The sequence below is a fragment of the Chelonia mydas genome, chromosome 7, assembly GCF_015237465.2.
Source record: "Chelonia mydas isolate rCheMyd1 chromosome 7, rCheMyd1.pri.v2, whole genome shotgun sequence".
NCBI classification, from domain to species: domain Eukaryota; kingdom Metazoa; phylum Chordata; order Testudines; family Cheloniidae; genus Chelonia; species Chelonia mydas.
This window is the reverse complement of record NC_057853.1, coordinates 105,750,792-105,772,805: the sequence shown is the minus strand read 5'-3', so window position 1 is coordinate 105,772,805 and position 22,014 is coordinate 105,750,792. Positions and strand designations below refer to the sequence as shown.

At 41.8% G+C, this 22,014-nt stretch overlaps 1 long non-coding RNA gene across 1 annotated transcript; it reads left to right on the top strand.

The window, feature by feature from the left end:
- Positions 1–873: 873 nt before the first annotated feature.
- Positions 874–21,275, top strand: LOC122466668. Its single transcript, XR_006292374.1, has 3 exons — positions 874–1,085; positions 1,620–1,834; positions 18,738–21,275. It is a non-coding gene; the product is annotated as an uncharacterized LOC122466668 (long non-coding RNA).
- The last annotated feature ends 739 nt before the right edge of the window (positions 21,276–22,014 follow it).

Sequence of the window (22,014 nt, the reverse complement as noted above, 5' to 3'; positions counted from 1 at the left end):
CACATCCCATCCATGGCCCCATGAAGTCATGAGACCTCCTTGTCAACCTCCTCCTGGTGTTGGCCAGTGTTGCCATCCACCATACCAGGAGGAGGATGCTGGATGGGGAGATGCTCGGTGACTGTGAGGCCTGTTTCTGCTCCTCCATCATACATCCATGAGGAGTTCCTCTAGGCTGAATGCACTAGCTCTCTACCTAGATACTTTCGAGGAGCAGCAGGTGCTGTTCGGGGTTCTCTGTTCAGTGTCGTCCTCTGGTTCCCAACTTTTGACCCTGTAACTCTCCCTCATGTCCTTGTTTTATCATTAGTTGTTCCCCCGGAATTGCTTGGGATCTGGGTCTGGTAGCTCCTCCCCTTAGGTTGAGGAGAGGGACCTTTACCTGTGGGCGGGTGCATTCCCAATAGGTACATTCTCTAACCACTGAGTTATGGGATATTCTGATTTGGGGCACCCTCAGTCCCTTCTGTTAAAGCTGTTCCACTGTGGATAAATAATAAAAGGGTGACTGTAGCAGGGGGACTGGACCTGTGGTCTCCCACCTCTCAGGTGGGTGCCCTAACCCCTGGACTACAGTATCGTTCACTCGCTCCCTTTCTCTCCCAATGACTCTCTGAGTGTTGATACTGTGATAAACTCAGGACAGACAGCTGCAAATGGGGGGTAGAAAACAGTCCCAGAAGGTTAAAAGGCCCTCCTCCCTATCAACTGAGTAGGGGTAACTACAGGTCAATCAGGTTCCCCTGAGAAGGGGTTACCAGAGAATCAATTAGGATCAGCTGAGAGGGGGTTACCTGAGGTCAATTAGGATCAGCTGATTCCAACTAAGAGCTGCCTGAGACCTTTTTAAACCCTCCCCTGTAGGTGGTGAGAAAGAGAGGTCAAGCTGCCAGTAGGCTAGGTGCAGGAAGACAGTGAGCCTCACCAGGTGGGGAGGCTGCATTCCCTCCCAGAAGGGAAGAAAAACAAGCTCAGGAGACTAGCTGAGGGAAGGAATGGACTTCCCCTGTGCATCCTAGAAGGACTGTTTACCCAAGCCTGTCTCACCAAGGCTAAAAACAGCTGAGGCTGGTGAGACAGAGAAGGTACCTTGCCACAATACCTAGCAGAACAGTCATTGGGTCAGTTATTGGCACATCCCAGCTGAGTTCTCTAACCTCTGGGCTAAAAGTTATAAGGTAGGCACCACCACCTCCTTCTCTGGTGGCAGCTGGATTTTGAATGGGACCTAATCCAGTTGGCAGCTCTGAGCAGATCTATTGGATCAGGCCCTGCATGTTACTTATGTGGACAAATACCTATCTGTCTCCCTGGTTTGTGAATCGCTCTGCAGCTTGGGAAGGAAATGAGCATTTGGAAGTCTTGAGTGAGACAGCAGTGTACATAACCAGAGGCAGAAATATAGGTCTGAAGGAAATTTTACCCTGAAAACTTAAGAGCCAAGCAAGTATAGATGCCCACTGGGTTCAGTAAAAGATTCGTGGATTGCAGGGAAGTCAAAACTGGGCCTGAATCCTGGACTTAGGCACCTAAGTATTTTTGTGGATCTGGGTCTAGATGGGTAGAACTGGAGTAGGGCATTGGCAAGGACTAGTTCTGTAACATTGTTCCCCTGACAGAAGCCCTGGGAGCATGTCTGGAAGTTGTGAGGATGGCTGCTGTCCATGGAATCATACCTCCCTTCAAATCCACATGTGTTTGCTGAGTAAGATAATGCTGAACTCTAATGGACAAAATAACTCTCTGGAGAAGCCATGCTGGCATTGCAAGGAGGCTGTCAGTGCAGAAGTAAGAGGTCTCTCAAGTGTACTGAGACTGTTCCTGCTTTGATTTGGTAAGTAAAATCTCTGGGTACATAAATAATAAAGTAAACAATAAGAGATATCAAATCTCTTGTAGTTCAGTGACCCAGTCAGACCATGATTACTATCATCAGGGCCAGGTTATACTAATTAAAATGAAATTGGGGTGATCCTCTCCCAACATTGGTTGTTAACCTGTCTAAGTGAAATAGGTGTGCTTTGGGGGAGCTTTAATAGACCCATTGCCAACCTCAACTGTTCAAAAACCACCAGTCAGGCCACAAGCAACTGAGATTTAAAACCAAATAAATATTGGAGGTGGTATTTACCTTTTGGTTTTTGAGGCTGTAGGGTACACTTGGGTAACCTTTCCCATGTGCAGACTAGAAATTATTTTAATTTAAGCTGAGACTGAGAGCTGGGACTCTAAGAAAAATACTAAATGTTGTGGCTGGCAATAAATTTGATTTGGCAACAGCGTTTATTGTTTCTGACTACAATTCTCACAGCTATAAGAATTCACCAGGAAACTCTTCAAACACTTTATTTTCAAGGATATTATTTTACTTTATTTCAAAGAGTTCTAAGAAATTGAAATTCTGAAAAACAAATTGTGATATTCATGTGCAGGCATTGTACTGATCAAACTGAAAGGTTAAATATAAGGTATTGCTGTTGGTGTGCAATTCTGATTATTAGATTATCTCTTGGCATTGTCGTCCTATTTTAGTGAGTACACAGCAGTTTGAAGGAGTGGATTTTTATCCCTCTTAACACACAGTCCTTTTAAATGGTGTAAATTGATCACTTTCAAGATAGCTAATGCATCAGATTAAATGTGTTCTATTACTTTTATCTTTAGAATGCAGTACAATTGTTAATGCAGTGATGAAAAGCCATCAAGCTCCCATTTCTGGTTCCTTCCAGACAACACAAGTGGATAATCTTTGTAAAAAGATATACCAGAGACATGTACTGGTATTGTCTGTATACAAACCTGCAGTGTTATGCTACCATTGTAAATTAGTTACATCCTCATTTCCTCCTCTCCTCCCAGCCATATTCAGGGTTCTGTGTTGAAGGCCATGTTCAGCTGCCAAGGATTGGCTTAAACTTCTAGTGACAAATTCTGCACAAATTGATTAAAAAATATAATCACCTAGCTCAAGTGCCCCAAGCTAATATTTAGGTTTCAGAGTAGCAGCCGTGTTAGTCTGTATCCACAAAAAGAACAGCAGTACTTGTGACAACTTAGACTAACACATTTATTAGAGCATAAGCTTTTGTGGGCTACAGCCCACTTCATTGGATGCATAGAATGGAACATATAATAAATCTGTGTATGTATATATAATATAAACATAAACACACAAAGTTGGAAGTTACCATACAAACTGAGAGCCTAATTAGGTATGAGCTATCATCAGCAGGAGGAAAAAAACTTTAGTGATCATCAAGATGGCCCACTTGATCATCATTACAAAAGTTCTCTCCTGCTGATCATAGCTCAACTAAAGAACTTTTGTAGTGATGATCAAGTGGGCCATCTTGATGATCACTAAAGTTTTTTTTTCTCCTGCTGATAATAGCTCATAACTAATTAGGCTCTCACAGTTTGTATGGCAACTTCCAACTTTGTGTATATTATACACATACACAGTCCACAAAAGCTTATGCTCTAATAAATGTGTTAGTCTCTAAGCTAATATTTAGTTTCTAGCTGCTTACTTAGAATAGCATCATTTGTAATTAACTTTTTTCATTATGAAAATCCCAGAGCAGGTGATCCCTTTTCAAATTCTTGATAAGGGATGCATGTTGCTCTGACTTTCATGCTGTCTGTGGCATCGCGTAGGCCTTAATTGCATTCAATTACAACAGTTAATTGCATAAAAGAGGAAGGAATGGAAACATAGCTTGCATTATGTAATTTTCTAATAAAGTTAGGGATGGGAGAATCTAATATCCATCCACTCAAATGACTCAATATCCTTTGCCTCATCCTTCTTGTTTCAGCAGTGTGTTCTGGTATGCAGGGATCTTCTAGGCTGGCCCCACAAGAGCAACCAGCTGTCACCTTGTGGAGCGCAACTGCTTTACAATACAATATACTATTATCATGGAGGCAGTAAGACTTTGTCTGCCCATCCAGTCTCATGAAAGTCAGGTTCAGTTCAGGAGGTTCAAAAGCCCCTCTTTGGGAATATTCACCCACTCCTCAAATAATCAGGGTGTCCCAGATTTACCAAGGTGTTCAATGTTCCCACCCATTAAACAGTCTCTTTGGGAGTACTCCTATTTGCCAGGCTTAGCTTTTCTACAAGGATGTGCCCCATGGCTCTGCAACTCCAAGACTGAGCCTTTGGCTCCAGCTCCCTTCTCACCCTGGCTCTACAGCAAGTCCAGCCACCAATTGGAGACTTTTCCCTTTCAGGGAGCAGTGTGTCCAGTAAACCTCTGCAGCAACACAGGGCAATCCTTTCAAAACAAGCCACCATTTATTAGTCAACTAGAGTCCAGGTTAGAACAATAGCCACAAAACTGAAGTCAGTCCATGGGAACAGAATTACCTGCCCACTTTCCCAGAGTCTCTTAAGATTTAACTATCTCCCTGCAGGTCTCTCAGAACCCTGAGTACATCTATCCTGCAGCTCCAGCCCAGAAAGACACTTCGTACCAGAGCACTAAAAATAGCTGAGTGGATGTTGTGGCACCAGCAGAGGCTTGGGCTAGCCACCCAAGCCTAGTCCCACCCTAACCACTGGGTCCAAGCTCAGGTGACTAGCCTGATCCTCCCCACTGCTGCAACATCAACATGTTTTTACCACATTGACGCTAGTCTGTCTGGGCAGGAGAGGCTTACCCTGTGTGTCTCTGTCCTGGCCTGCAGCAAACTTAAAACTCAGCATGTTCACACCTGCTCTTTGTCCCAAGTTGCAGTCCTGCTGTGTCCTCATGTTCTCCACTCTGGCGTGCCAATTGACTCTCCAGAGCCCTCCATTCATCTGTGCTAATTCCAATCAGTTCTAGATAGGTCTATATGGCATACAGCCATGCTCTACATCTCTGTCCTCGGGTAGCAATTAACCCCTTCTCACCCAGTAGGTAGCAATACAAATTGAATGGGTAAATTGAGTCACACATGCATTAAAAATATTGCAAAAATTACCACAATGGGCAGTAGAGAGCTATTTTCCATTGCAATGTGTTTGATGGAAAATAGCCTTTTCAATTAAAGGCAATTTTTTTCAGAATTTTGCATTTTCATAAATACTTCAAGTTTTGGAAATCCATGTGTGGTGTGGGTATTTTGTTTAAAGATAAACTCTTAAAAGTTTTAAACCATAATAACTTGGCTTTTGGGTACTGAAACCAACAGATTTTTGGTTTTCGTGTTTTTTGACTAAAACCTGAAATTCTGACCATTTTAATAAATATGAAAAAAAACATTAATTTCATGGGAGGTTGGGAAAAATATAAATGGACAAACTGTTTGGACAAGACCTTGAACCAAACCATTCAGTGAGCATCTGTCATTATTTGTTAATTTATATTATTTCTATGCTGTCTGTGATCCAAAGGATTGGTCCTTTTGAAGGATTGCCCCCCACTTTTTTCAATCCTACAAATAACAAGCTTATGTTTTAATTTAAAGATTTATGTCCACTGGCATCATAGTATCTAAATGTCTCTCAAACATAAATGGATTTATCCTCACAACCCTTCTGGGAAGTATTATGCTAGTATTATACATTGGTAACTGAGACACAGACTAAATGATTTGCCAAAGGTTCACAGGAAGCCAAGAACTGACCCTATATCTTCTGTGCTCCAGGCCAGTACCTTGAGTAGAATACCAACCTTCCTCCATAAGACCAGCCTTTAAGTCTCTGTGGCCATATCTATTCCAGGGTATATTCCCAGATCCATTTTCCCAGTTAGGGGGTGGGGAGATGTATTTCTTAACTCAGTTCCTTTCATTAGTTATCAATTTTCAAGTCTTTGAGAGAACCTCAATGCTGCTATGAAACTTCAAAAGTAGTACTGTGATTACTCCATATGTTTTCTGTACTGCTTTGAAAATGTACCCCACAATGACCAAATATTTAAAGATACATAAAACCAGCCAACATCACTAAGTCATTAAATTGCTGAGAAAAACAGGAACTGAAAGTCCCCATGGACCACACCTGAGCCTTCGGGGAATATTTGCATTAGCATGGTAGGCTACCTCTTGCAAAGACACTCGACTTCCTTTTAAGTGAGTTGGAGACAGGTCATCTTTGGTGTAATCCGTTCTATTTTTAAGGGGTGACTGATCTTTAGAGTCTCTTCTTAAATCTACATTTTAAATCTTACCTTTAAATCTAACTACTCTTTAGTTGTAGTCTCCATCTGTGCCAATCACTGCAACTGTGGTCTTTGTTCATTACCAACAGTCATGGCAAGAGGAAATAAAATATAAATGCTTCAAATTTAATACTAATTGTTGTAGAAATGTGGAAGGCTTGACATGCATGGCAAAAATTTTGCCATGCCAGCTGTGTTAGTGCACAAGTGAATCAAAGCATAGCTTACAGGCTGCATCCCTCTTGCTAACAGTGATTGGCCAGATGTTCACAACTGGATTGCTCATGTTACATTAAATGCAAGGCATTGGCTTCATTTCCATGACAGCAGCAAAGCACAGGCAGGAAATATACCAGCATTTTGCTTTCAGGTGTCCTGTGCAACTGTTTGTGTTTCATGTGATAAGTCAACTGCTTTTTCTTCAAGGACATGTTGAAAGATGAAATAATGGACCCAATATATAGCTGATGTAATAGCATTGAATTCAGAGGCATTATATCAAGGATACTTGCTCCAGTTTGTTTTGAGAGAGGCAAAGTTGTCACAAAGTGACAAGTGTTTTGTACATTAGATTTTAAGATACCCTGTAGTAGAGCCAAAGTTCTCAATCTGTGGTCATGAGGACTTTCTCTCACAAATGAGCTTTGTATCCCAGTGGCTGCATGATTTTTACAACATGGTCTTTTTATGGAAAACATTCAGTTTTTTGTAACTCAACATTAACATTCACAGAAAAAAATCATATAAAATCCACATAAATGACCGACATTAGCTAAGGCAAAGCTTTCCTGTGGTTTCCTCCATGGACTTTATTTCTTTTATTTGGGAGGCAGAGTGGATGGACACTAGGCTGACCTGAGTTCTATTTCAGGTTCTGCCACTGACCTGCTGTAGGGTTTCAGACAAATCTTTGTATGACTATTCTGTAAAATAATAGTGAGACTTGCCTCCTTTGTTTATATAAAAAAGTTGAGATCTGAATGAAAAATACCAAAAACCTAGATATTTATTTCAAGCTTTAGAATATAGGGTTTTTTGGTAAAGGCACATGTATTTTGCTGCTTCTCCTCCCCCACTGTGTGAAACATCTGGAGTGATTAAACATGAATTTTACTCAAAGAAATTCTGCCCCATCTGCTGAAGAGTTCTGAGAACTCCTGCACAAAGGCTATAAATACTTATGGAAAACTGGGCTCTCCCATTTTCCTTTTGCCATTCAGTAAGCCAGATGGCTTTTATTTGTGTAAGGTTATGGTGTTTCAGTTTGTTTCTGGAGTGTGGTGAAGTAAGAAGCCTAAACCTTGGATTGCCTATGGGATTTCTGTTTCTAACAGTTAAATGTGACAATTGTGGCAAAAAACAATGGACTGCAATAGTTCTTGCAGTCTGCTCCATACTTGCATGTGCTGATGAACAAACTACAAAAATCAAGCTAACAAAATCAACTTACCAACAGTTACCATAGCAGACTATCTAAAGGAGCAATGGTTACCTCCTACTCTCAAAATGGGGAAATACTTCAGTATTTGGAAACCAGTGTCTGGTAAATGTGGACTCAGGTAATCACTGTAGGCTAGTCTTAGGTAACTGAAATATACCATCTGCAGCTAACCTTCTTTTTCCATTTCTGCAACAAATATACCTGTGTGAATGTTAAGAGTGGTGGCTTGCATTTCATGATCAGCTCCTTTAAAAACCTTCAAAGAAACCCATCAGATGTTTCACCCCTTCATCTTTCCACCATCCACATCCACAATGGTTTTTAAATCTCTTTACAATCATAACCATTGTTACTAGATATTGTTATAACAAAGCTGTTAGATGGGTAGAGACCTTGACTCCATGATAAGTACAGACCATGTTTAAAAATTATGAATGAGATTTTTTGCAACACAAAGATCCAGAAACAGAAGCATTCCCTGATAAAACAAAGTTAGTTTCAACCAGAATTCATAGCTTGTACACACATTCCCCAAATAGTCACTGTCCTAAACATACAGCTAATGGTAGCATAAAATCCCTCCTTTACCTGTAAATGGTTAAGAAGCTAGGATAACCTGGTTGGCATCTGACCAAAAGGACCAATAAGGGGAAGATACTTTCAAATCTGTGTGGTGGAAGGTTTTTGTTTGTGTTCTCTCTGAGTCAGAGACCAAGCAAGTAATCTAGCTCCTACTGAATGATACATCTAATTTACAGAAATAGTTAGTAGTAGCAAGGAAATGCAGTAGAGGATCTTTTGTTTTAGCTTGTGACTTTTCCCTGTGCTAAGAGGGAGGTTTATCCCTGTTTTTTGTAACTTTAAAGTTTTGCCTAGAGGGGAATCCTCTGTTTTGAATCTTATTACCCTGTAAAATTACTTTCCATCCTGATTTAGAGGGGGTTCTTTTTTCTTTATAATAAAATTCTGTTTTTTAAGAATCTGATTTGGTTTTTAGGACACTAAAAACCAGGGTCTGGTCTGTGTTCACCTGGTTTACCTATTTGGTTGGTAGGCTATTCTCAAGCCTCCCCAGGAAAGGGGGTGAAGGGCTTGGGGGGGGGGGGGGATAGTTTAGGGAAATGGGAACTCCAAGTGGGTCTCTTCCCAAATCTCTAACTCACTTGGTGGTGGCAGCAGTACCCATCCAAGAACAAGGAAGGATTTGTACCTTGGGGAAGTTTAACCTAAGCTGGTAGAAATAAGCTTAGGGGGTCTTTCAGGTGGGTCCCCACATCTGTACCCTAGAGTTCAGAGTGGGGAGGGAACTTTGACAGTCACAAGCAGTTTAAACATTAGCTGCAGCCCATGTCACTTGCAATGTGTTTGGGCCACAACTGGCCCACAGGTTGAGAACCACTGATCTAGTCTGTTGTAAAAGTGACTACCAGAGAGGAGTGCAGCTATCATTCCAGAGATTTAAAAGCACAAGAACAGAGGGAAATAGAACAAACTACTGAAGAGAAGGGAAAAAGACTAGGTACATTGCTTTTCTTTCTTGTTTAATCAGCAAATCTCCTTTAGAGCCTAAAGCAATGGACTAGTGTTGCTTGTTGAGTTCACATGAAAATCAAGTCCCACAATTAAATGCAGTATGTTTTTTAACTTTAAAAATGATTGCAAAACAAAATGTTCAAAAATGGTCTACTGCCACAACTGTTCATGCAATCCCTGTATCTGGGCTTACATGTCATACTGTGCATCTGTGTACCTAATTTGCACTCACAGGTGTAGGTTTTCCAATTGCAAATAAGTTTACAAATGTAAGCAGAGTCAGGATGAGCTCTACCCTGACATCTGGTGGCGAGTCATGGTGGGTTGTGGCAAACTTCAGTGGCTGATCTCATTTGCATAGGCACACCCACCCTGCCTAGACAGTCACTTTGGCTGCTGTAGGAGCCCCAGTTTCTCTGTTACTGGGGCAGGAATAAACTTATTATCCTGATTGTGTGAATCAAGGACAGTGGAACTGTATATGGTCTCTTGTTATGATGGAGGGACTCACCATCAACTAAGCAGCCCTTGCTAGACAAGGGTCATGGATTCCAAAACCCAGTGAATGGAGAGAGGCTGGGGACAGGTATTAATACTTGGTGGTATGCACACCCTGGTGCTAATTGCACTTCCTCCTCTCTCCACTGTAGAATATCAGCTCATTTTGATTCCTTTAGGAGTCTAGTTACAGGCTGCTGAGCTGAGTTCACTTTGGGCTAATGGTGCACCAGCACTGAGGCTCCCCTACTACAAGCTGAAATCACAAGAGCTAAACTTACTAAAAGCTGAAATCACTGAGTTTTAAGTAGTGGGGGAGCCTGAAAATATATTGTGGAGCAGTTTGCGGGATGGCAGGCAGGGCAGAGTGGCTCGTGGAGCAGAGCAGTTTGTTGGATGCCTGGAGCAGCTCATGGGGTGGCTGGCAGAGCAGAGCCCCATGGAGAGGTGGGGCAATCAGCTTTGGACCACATAAAGTGCCCCTTAACCCCCTCATCTCCACCCAGGTTGGGAGGTAAAACTCTGCAGATAAACTTTCAAACTCTGGGGCTGCCCTGACCAGGGACAGACACTTGGGTTGTTAGACTTTTGGGACTTTGGGTGATTTTTGGGTTGCTGGACTCAAGAACCAAAGGGAAAGGACACGCCCCAATTTGCTTGGGCTAGGTTTTTTGCTCATGGCTTGTGTTATGAATCCTGTTGATAGTGGTTCCCCAACATAATGCCACATTGTTTCTCTTTGTTATTAAAAGGCTTTTTGCTACACTCAGACTCTGTGCTTGCAAGAGGGGAAGTATTGCCTCTTGGAGGCACCCAGCAGGGGTGATATATATATTTGTCCCAGGTCACTGGGTGGGGGCTCGAGCCAGTTTTGAAATGGGTTATTGGAATGGAACCCCTAGATACTGAACCCAGCCCTTGTTGCTGCCAACTCTGACAGGCAGAAGGGTTACACAAACAATTCTGAAAGGATTTTTTTTGGGGGGTGGGGATAGGTGGAGTTGCAGGCTTTGGAGGTCATTTGACTGAAGTAGTTTAATACTGTGAATATTCAGATTTAATTTGTAAAATTATACATGCACTATCACAACTATCCATGCATAACATGCATGAGAATTAGGTTCAGAGTTATTGATTCACTTCAAAAAATCTGACAATATACAATGCAGAGTTTGAGTTTTAACTGAAATGCCATTTAGAATGGCCAATGGTGGACATTATCTTTGTAAATATAGGAGTAAAATGATTCATCCAATCTGCACAGAGGATCTCAGTGTTCTTCTCTTAAATGCATAGATCTTAGTGGAAGTTTTTCCATGTGTACACTGGGGACAGAAGATCAGAATCAATATCCACCATATGTATGAGAGGATAAGTTTGCCTAACAGCAGTACATTTAATATAACACAAGCCAATTAACTATGCATGTATCCACCCCAGAAGCAAAGAGTTTAGCAATTTGTCTAAAATAAAATGGATATATAAATGCTTTTAATAAATCAACCAGATTATCTTCTTTTTAGAAAGACAGAATATCATTAACTTCCAGCAGAGTATTAACAGTTGACTCTCAGTGTAAATCTACATGGTGAGAAATAGGATAATTCATAATTAATATTCTTTCACATAATGAGCAAATACACATCAGAGACCTGTATCATTAAATTAGAATTTTATACTTCTGCTGTTCAGTAACTTAACCTGTGTTTCTGTAGGATGGAACTTGATATGATAGGAATAGACTGAGTAGCCATATTAAATATACAAGATCAGATCCCATAAGGGCTAGTTAAATCAATGTATTTAGTTTACACTCAAATTTAAGCCTGTTCCTCCTGTTTAAAGGAATGCAACACTCTTTGTAAGCCCTTTTTCAGGTCCAAGAAAGAGAACCTGACAAGAACACTGTTTTTAGATTATCTGAAATCTGAAGCTGTTTGCTGGTAGTCTTGGGTTCACATAACAGTGGTGACAAGAAGCCCTTCAAAACTGTCAAAGCTTACCCAAGAGGCAAAAACCTATGCGCTAGTCCTGACCAAACTAGCCAGATCCTTTTACTCATCTACCCACGCTGTTGCTTGCCCTCATCACTTCTGTCACCACTTGTGACTGCCACAGTCACTGTCCACAAGCTCATTGACAAAACACTCACTTTCCTAGTCACCTCCTGGGAGGAAGATGGACTAGATACAGTAGAGGTAGCTTCTCCCTGGGCTTGATTTCATTCTTCACCAGACCAAAGAAAACAGTCTAGACAAGGGGATCTCTTCTCCAGTCCTGGCACAAAAGCTAGGAAGCCATGGCTGTCCCTGAAACTTTCATTCTACTGCTGAGTTAAACAGTGGAATTCCCAAGATGAGCTATTTGAGAGAAGCAGCACCTTTGCTGGGGGTGGGGGGGAATCCCACTTGCTCCTGTGAACAAATGCTCTTGCCCCAGGCCTATGGAAAAATAGAACGACTAAAGCTAGTCACTAAGATACTGGAGTTTAATCTGCATCATGCAAAAACAATCTGCAATATCTAGATGTGGTGGTCACCAAATGGCCATCAAAGGGTTGGAGATGCCACTCTGAATGCCTTCAGCCTCTTTGCACATCCTCTTGGCATCTTAGCCCACTAACACACCAGATATAGGGCATTTCTGCTGTGTTTTGGCCATACGCAGTAGAGAAGGATGCCCCTCCAGGATCAGGCTATTTGGACGTGCACAGCACCACTTTACTGGAATGTCTAGTCAGTGGCGTAAAAACAAGCAGGAAACTTTAACGGGGCGGGGGGGGGAAGCAGGCAGGTTACCTGGATGGTTTCAACTTCATTTATGGCTGAGTATTGTAGAAAGCCTCAAGACAGTTAAAGTCCCTTGATATGAACTGTAGGATGAATACATGTGTTATAAAACTCTTTTACCTGTCCTAATGTAACAACTGGAGTTTTTAAAGCTCCTGTAACTAAAATCTCAGAGGAATATTAAGACAGTCATGACACAAATTGATATTACATTCAAGGAGGGATCTTTGGCAATAATAATTTAGCCAATTCACAAATAAACAAAGTCAAGAGTGCCTTGTAAATATTACTACTATGACCTAAGTGCTTTGGTTTTAATATTGTATGACATGCTAAATTTTCAATATTTTTCTTCTGATACATGCAAATCTATATTTCCAGAGTATTCAGAAACAGAATATTTTATTTAAATTGCTACAGAGAAAGAGCCAGAAAGCTTTCATCATGGAAAACACAGCTACAGCTGTAAATTACATATTAAAGCCATCTGTCCCCCTATGTAAGTGCATCATGCTGCTTGAAGAAGAAACATGTAGACGCAAGGATAGTGAGGGAAAGATCTTAACTATGGTGTGGATTCACTGTTGTAACTCAGTTGATCTTAGTTCCATTATGGCTGTTTAACTCAAACTGAAGCGGACTTTGGTGCATGCTTTCTCTCTAATCATAGGGTCTATAACTGTGTGAAATACCCTACAGACAAGGGAAGCAGTTGGCTACACCCAAAAGCCTGTCAAATGTTCCAGCTGGAGGGGACCTTGGGGGGGGGGGGGGAGGGAGGAAGCAGGCTTCCAAGAGCCACTAACCTGTTAGCCTTCAAAAAATGATGTCTTAGAAAAATTTGACACTGCTTAGATAGTGATCTCAGCACACCAGCTGCCTGTCATGCTGACCAATGTTGTACCATTGTTTTCTTGTGCTTCCCCATTTCTCTGTATTCCCCTCTTGTCTTTTACTTAAATTGCAAGATTTCTGGGGCAGGGACTACTTTGTCCTGTATTTGAAAAGCACCTAGCACAATAGGGTCCTGATCCTTAACTGGGGTTACTAGGCACTATTGACATATAATCTATGATCAAGGAAGGTTATACCTGAGGAAAGTGGCTCCCAAAGGCCTGGGAATTATCACCTTATTGGTAGAGAGCAAGAGAAGTCACTCTCCTGACTGGGGAAAGACATTCTTAAGTTGTATCTAGAATAGGCTTTTATTTATTTTGTCAAACTTACACTGTTCCGCTCCATTGCTTGAAGCAGTGACAAGACACTAGTGTAGACAGGGCTTCAGGCTAAGAAGCTGAAGAACTTAACCCAGTGACTTCTGGGGAGTATATCTATACTGCAGCAGGGTGTGAGCCTCCCAGCCTGGGTAGACAGACTTGAGCTAGCACAATAAAAACAGCAGTGTGGATGTTTGTGGCTCAGGTGGCCACCAGGCTTTCAATGTCACAACCAGGGCATGGGTGGTCATGCATAATGGCTACAGTCATGAACCTGGAGTCATGAGCAAGTGGGTCTGGAGATGGAGAGGAATAAGACAGTCACAAGAGTAATCACAGCTACAGGCATAATCATTCAACAGCCAATGACCTGATTTCCTTCAGCCAATCAGGTGGTCCAGCCAACCAGGTGGCCTACTACAGCCCAACTCAGCCCATTAATCTGCCTGGAGGCTGGGCTGGCTAATCTTCAGATGAAGAAACTTACTCTTGATATTACTGACCCACCGGGAAATATTTGCTCCTATGCTCTAGAGATTTGGGGAGTTTCACACCAAGTAAACTTTCAGTCCTCCACTCCAGCATATACACAATCTACAGGCATACACATCAAAGATCTGTGCTCGTTGGTTGCTTGTCTGGTGGGGAAGAGCCCAGGCATTTGGCAACCTGCTCAGTTGTCCAAGCAGCCCTATTAAGGGGTTGCCTGTTTGCCCCAATTTGGGGAAGGACCTCAAAGGTGGGATAAAACAGCTCCCTTCCAACTTCTTTTTACCTGTTGGAATGTTCACATTGTATTAACTGGACTTGAACTGAAAGACCATGAACTTCAAAAAACAGCCATAACTGACAGAACTCCATTAAATGGGTGTCGATGTTGCGGCTCTCAGTGAGATAACTTTCAGAAACTGGATCACTACATGAAATAAACCACCACTTCTGCTAGTGTGGGAAACCTGAAAATGAACAAAGGGTATATGGTGTCAGATTTGCTGTCAGGAAGTTTATCCTTAATGCATGTACCCCTCTGGTATTTATCAATGAGATCATCATGTGGCTGGATGTGAATACAAATTCAGGAACCCTGATTCTTCTGTCCATTTACCAACCAACACTTGACTACTCCAAACAGCACAAAAAAAAGGGGTTCTATTCTCAACTGGAACAAATCAAGAATGCCCCCATAAGGAACATTCTTGTGGTTCTTGGTGATTTGTGTAAGTGTGGGGAAGGACCGGGAGCATTTTGGACACATCATTGGCCAACACAGCATAGGTAGCCTCTATGAAAATGGCCAGCATGTCCTTGAGCTTTGCACCTCTTGTGACCTGATAGTCTTGAATACCTATTTTGCTGGTAGCAGGAGTAGCAAGGTCACATGGAGGCTCCCCTACCCAGAACACTGACATCAGCTTGACCTCATCCTGATCTGTCACAGAAACATTTGTGATGTACTGCATGCTCAATCAATACATAGTTTAGATTGCAACACTGACCATGCCCTTGTCAGGGCCAAGCTCTGATTACATCTTAAAGATCCATCATGTGAAGCCAAAAGACAACCCTCACCTCAACATCACTAACATGAAGGACTCTGACACTTGTGAAAAGTTTTAATGTGCGCTTGAGCATGTCTCTGAAAATGATCAACTTGATTCCCCTGATTCTGACACCTTATGGGAAAATTTCAAGAATAATATACTCACTACTGCCAAGGATGTCTTTGGAACAACAAAGGAAAAACAACCTGACTGGTTTGCAGCATCTGAACATCTGCTGTTCCCACTCATAGAAAAGAAAAAGCAACTTTACTACTCACCTAACTTTACTTCAACAATCAGCTAAGTCCAGAACTCTTAATTTCAAAGAGGCTAAGGAAGGTCCAGAAAGCCATCACAAAATGTACTCGGAAGTATTGGCAAAACCTGTGCAAAATGATTCAGACTTGCTTTGAAAGAGGGGACCTTTGTGGTACCACAATGATGGAAACAAAGAGGCACTTGGTCCAATTTGTAGGAAGACTGAAAGCAAAAGATACTACCATCCTGACTGACAGACAAGCTGGTGGACTGAGTATTGCAAAAACCTCTATTCAAAGGATGCCATTATGTTTGATATTGTCTTAGCTGCCATGTCCCAGCTTCCAACAATACAAGCGCTGGACCGCGAACTCGTGAAGATGTAGAGAAAGCTATTGAAGAGATTGTGCCTGGGAAAGCAGCCAGCAAATCAGATGCCAGCTCTCCCACCCATGCCTTTAGGGTAAGTGACCTCCACATGCTTTTCTGCACCCATTGGGAAGAAAGCCAGGATCTGATAGACTTAAACATAATTACTTTATACAAGAATAAAGGGGACAGAGCAGACTGCAACAACTTCTGAGGGATATCTCTGGTCAGCAAGGTGCTTGCAAGGTTCTGCTGAAAGGACTCAGTCCTTGCTGAGAGAATTTTATCCTGAGAGCCAGTGCAGGTTCAGAGCTGCACGCTCCATGATTGACATCCTTCACAATGTGCTTGTTGCAAGAAAAAAGCCATGAACAACAGGCACCTCTCTATGTAGCATTCATTTGACCTACAAAAGGTTTTTGATTAGCAGGAATAGCATAGACAAGATCCTGTCAAAAATTGGCTGTCCACAAAAAGTGCTCTCCCTATTTAAGGAGTTCCATGAGGGAATGAAGGCAACTATCCAGATTGAAAATGAAACATCAGAGTTTAGCATCGATACTGGTATGAAGCAAGACTACATCTTAGCACCTACCGGCTTTGGCATCTTATTAAGTATGCTTTTGGAAACAATCTGGCATACTGAGTCGAGGACAGATGGCAGCTTGTTCAACATCAGACAATTTCAAGCAAAAGGCATGTCACCAGCTCGCTATTCAGGATCTGATCTTTAGCACATGATGCTGCATATGTCTCTAACCTGATAAATTGCGGATCGGGATGAATGTTTCCCTGATACATTGTATTAAGTCTGACATGCTAATCAGTATCGAGAAAACAGGTGTCAGGTCACAGGGCACCAACATCTGACCTGAAATCTACATCAATGAAGCGCTGGACAATATGGATTGCTTTTGCTATCTTGACTCAATTCTAACCAGTCCACCTAGCCTTGTTAGAGAACTTGATGTGAGAATCGCCAAAGCCTCTGTCACCTTTGATAAACTTATGTCACATTTCTGGAACCCTGAACACAAAGGTGTCCATTTTTCAGGCTTGTGTCTTAAGTACCCTCTTTTATGGCTGTGAAAGATGATTCATGTACTCCACGCAGAAGCAGAGATTGAACAACTTCCACTTTGGCTGTCTCAGAAAAATCCTTGTTACTTGGCACCAACAGCTCATTAACAACAAGATCCTTAAGAGAACCAGCCTTACAGTCTATGCAGACTATGCTGGATGCTCACAAACTTCGCTGGCTAGGGCACATGGAGTGTATGTGTAACGCCAACAGACCCCGGTCGTCAGCAGGCAGGATTGAACTGGGGACTTCTGGAGCTTAGTGCATGACTCTCTACCATATGAGTGAAAAGCCAATTGGCTGTTAGCTAAGTCTGTAGAGCAGACTCATTTTATCTCTCTCTAAGTGGTCTCGGTGCCAGTAGATGGGACACAACACCACACCCAGAAGGTATGTGGGTTACATGTGCATAAAGATTGTCTGTCTGCCGAAGGCTGTGCTCTATAACCAACTCAAGAACTGCCCGCAACACAAAGGAAGGCCGAAGCTCCAACACAGCAACAAGGTCAAGCAAGGTCTCAAGAAATTCAGCATTCCCACTGACAATTGGGAGGACCCTGCCTGCAATTGCTCAGTCTGTAAAAGCCAGGTCAAGGTTAGTGCAGTCATTGCAAGTATGCTTCATCTGGTGAGTGGACCTGTAGCCACTGTGGCAAGGTCTGCCACTCGCACATCAGGGTCTTCTCCCACACTACTGTCAAGCACCATTGACAGGCTGACTTTGCTGTGTTTCCTGTCATCTGTCAAGATGCTGGATGGATACATTAGCTAGTGATGGGCGCTGGGGATGGGGTGGGGGAGGAGCACTGAATTAGTCTGGTTCTACCTGCAAGCTGCAGGCAGGCTGAAATATCCATTGTAACAGATTGGTAGACCTTATTGCCAGAAGAAAGGAAACTTCCAGGTAAATACAGATGCTCTATGAATGGCTTTCCCAGGTTGATAAGCCTGAATAAAACATTTCAGGATGTTCTTTGGCAGACTGGAGAAGAGCTGGTAGTATAATACCACTCGGCCTCTGATTTAGCTGGTGGACTAGAAGAACTTGAAGTGAAAACCTGTTGAGTGAGACTAGTTCTATGTGACTGTATTAAGGATGTACAGTAACTTGCTGTGATGCATTGTGGCTCATTGTAATGGGTGTAGATTTGATTTAACATTGAAATTTCATTTTCCTATTTAGATTGCATTAAAGAAGCAACTGTTGCTATCAAAGGTATACTCAGTTGCTATTGTAATTACATCTGTACAACAGCTACAGTGTGCTCAGGTCTTGCCAATACGTCTACCTAATATCTAAAATTAGAACAAAAATAGCCTTATTATGCCTTCTATGGAAATATATTGAGGTTGTGGAATCACAATGGGAAAACATGAAGTTAGTCTCACAGGCTGGCTTGCAGTGTGAACACATCATGTCATGTTTTCCATGTTGGCTGCATTTAGAGCGCTATACATCTTCCAGTCTAATCCCCTTCTGATAAATACCCATGTCTTTCCCAATCTGCTAAATCAAAGGTGAGGGGAGCTGGAAAATGTTTGTGCACAGTGGCATTTTCCAGAAGCCCCGTCAAGAGTAGGTCCTCATCGCTACAGGTGTTGACCAAAAACATAAGATCTCAGAATTTAAGATGACTAGTAACACAGTGAACGAAGAGAGGAAAATAACAAAATAAAGGCTTTTTTAATTAACATCTGCATTTTTGTTAGTCAACCTGTACTATATGTATAATATACTTGTATGTCCATTCACCTAGCTGGCACTAATTTACACGCGTATTAGCAGATTTCCAGGATAAATTCAATATATTGTACTTCTGTTCTTTTCACCCAGCTCTTAACTTTTTTCCCCCTACAGAATTTTGTTTGAAAGCACTTCTTCAAGGCAGAGTGGGTCATTGTGGGGAAACTTATTAAGAGTGAAAGGCCAGCATGTTTCCTTGTGGGAGTCCTCAATTTCCGAGAACACTTTACACATAATTCCCAAGCCAAGGAGACAATCCTTTGATGGAGGAAAGGAGATGTCTCCAACTGCTGAAACTCTTAGGGCCCACCCCTGAAGGCCAGTCTTTGATATCTGCTTTTACTCTTCCTCTATGCTGAAAAAGGGAATGATCAAAAATGGAAACATTGTAAATAAAACTAAGAATAGGAATACTACCACTGTGTCTAGGTACTAGTCAATTTATCACACTGACATTAGAACCACTGCGCGTAGCTGTGAGTATACTACAACTGCAACTGTTGATAGGACATCCATTGTACCTTGGGAGAATTCTATTGCCCTTCCAAGAACTTCCTTTAAACAAGATGTGATTATTTTAGGGAAAAACTCTAAAACAGCCAATTCTCTCTCCAGTACTTTCATTGAAGAGGGAGGAAAAATTGAACGGCGCTGATGACATAGAATGGAGAGATGAAATACACAACTCCAACAAGACTCCCCGAAGAAATCCATAACCAATGGTGCAGGTGCCTGAGCTCTAACTTTTTTCAGCTGCCTTCTTGATAAAGGATAATATTTTCTTTGTTATCTATTAGTAGATACTGAACTTCAGCAAAGTTCTTGTAAAAGGGTGGCTTGAATGTAGTCTGGAGCTCCTGGGGCTAAAACAGCCCTGATTACAGCAGCATTGAATCATAGTCCCAGGATTAAAAAGGAAGCCCAGGAGACTGCAGCTATGGCTGTAGATACAGCAGGGAGCAAGAAGGCTCCTGCAGGACCTGAAAAGCCAGCAGGAGACAGATCTCTTGGCAAGGGGACTTGGAGAGGACTGTGGAGAAAGTCAAACACCCAGCAGAAGGTACAGGGAAGCACAGACCCTCAGGACGGAGGGGCTGTACCCAGCTAAAACTGGGATAATGGTTGAGAACTTGTTTTATTTTCAAAGACTGTTTTTTGACTACTGTGCAAGTGGCACTGAACCAGGGTTGGGGCCTTGAGGGTTTGGGTGTACCTAGTGGATTAAATAAATGGAACCCTTGTGGGGATTGTTTCAATTGAGTTCTTAAAGGGCCCTGAAGATTTTGGGGGAGGGTGCAAAGCTCAGCATTGCAACTTGATGAACCAGCAGGTTCTCTCTAAAGCATACTCTGGAACAGCTTTTTAAAGCCAAGCTCGTTTGGCCCTGCTGACTGGAAACCAATATTGGTGACACAACTTTGAACTTCTATAATGCCTAGAAGCCAAGAATCTCTCATGCTTCACCAATGTTTAATGGATTAAACCTAATACCTCTTTGAAGTGGAGAACTCTTATCCTCTTAAAGATGAAGAAACCTTATCTGCACTAGAACTATGGCCATGAAGCTTACATCACCAGGGTAAGGAGATACAGTGGAGGATATGGGTAAGAAAAATGAAATGTAATTTATTTACAGCAGTGGCCCGATCGGGCAGCCTCTGTAGTTGCTGAGGTCTGCAACAGATGTTCTCAGTCATTCCTGGATCCAAGTAGCAGGGGCAAAGGTTGTAAATAGAAACTGAGATAAAGGATCTAATATAATGGTGGTTCATCACTCACCCAGATGTAAGTGCAGCACACAGGTCAGGCAGCAACAAGCGGAGTGAAGAAAGAGAAGGGAGGAACCGCTGGACAGAAGAGATGGGGAGCTTATACATACACATGTCATGGTCACCACAAAATATGAAAAAGTAAAGAGCAAAACTTTCTCCTAGGGCATAGCTAACTCTTTTGCTCTGTACTCTGCTCTGGGGAAGGGCTTTGCTGTAGAAGCACCAGAAATGGACCCAACCAGTGAAGTTCAGCTCCAAGCTTTCCAAAAGTTCAGTGGGATTTGAATTCTTATTTCCTGTATAGGCCCTTCTCTAACAGTGCTGCTTCCAATTACCACTTCTGTTTCTTTCTCTACCTCTCATATTGCCTGTCAGAGAAAGAGAAGAGAACTTGGCCTGCTCTAGTGATACCACAATGGTGAGACAGATCCACCATTATGAGGTGGAGAATAGTTACTAGGGCAACAAGATTTGCTTCATTTCTACTATAAATGGCAGCTGTCTATTACTAGATAAATTACCTCAAATTTCTAAGGCCCTCTTGACAATTGGTTGGAGTATTTTGTCAAGAAGTCCTGTAACACGGTGTTGCTAGGTGCTCAATTAAGAATACTGAAGGTCAACCACCATTCTCCAACATTTAAAGACTACTTTTTATGAGTTTTATATTGAACTGGCACCATTGTACCACTCATCTATTGGCTATAACTATGCAATGGTACATAAATAAAAATCCCTGAAATGTAAGTTAAGCAATAACACATGGTGGTGGGTCACATGGACTTGAAATTTGGGCATTGACTCTCATTCAGAAAAATGAAGAAAATCAAAATAAGTATATTTGCATTTCATTTCTACTTGAAATTTGCCTGTTTTTATGTATCCAATGATCAGGTCAGCTCTCTTGGCTGCATCTTCTGTTCCTAGATGTATGACTTAGCATTTGGCCATATGGAAACATTTATTGCTTGTACCTAGTTTACTGAGCAATCCAGATCACTCTGTATTTACCATCAGCCTCAATTTTTGTGTCATCTGTAAACTTGATCAGTGACTTTATTTTCTTTCAAGTTAATGTTAAATAGTGTTGGACCAATAACTGATCTGTGGGCAATGCCACAAAAAACACAGCTGCTTGGTGAAGCTTCCCTACTTAATATTACATTTTGAGACAAATCTGTTAACCAACTTTTAATCCATTTGTGTGTGTAATGTTGATTTTTGTATCATTCTAGTTCCTTAATCAAAATGTGATACCATACTAAGGCAAATGCCTTACACAAGTCTAAGTATATTACATCAACACTATTACCTTTATGAACCAAACTTGTAATCTCATCAAACAATGTTTAACTTGATAGGATCTATTTTCCATAAATATATGTTGAGTGGCACTAATTACACTACCCTCTAATTCTTTATTCATGAAAGTCCCATATCAGCTATTCAATTTTGCCTGGCATCAATTTTAAGCTGACAGGCCTAGAATTATCTGGGTCAAGTTATTTATCCTCTTAAAATATTTTCACATTAGCTTTCTTCCAGTCCTCTGGAACCTCTTCAGTGTTCCAACACTTATTCAAAATCAACACTAATGGTCCTGAGAGCTCCTTGGCCAT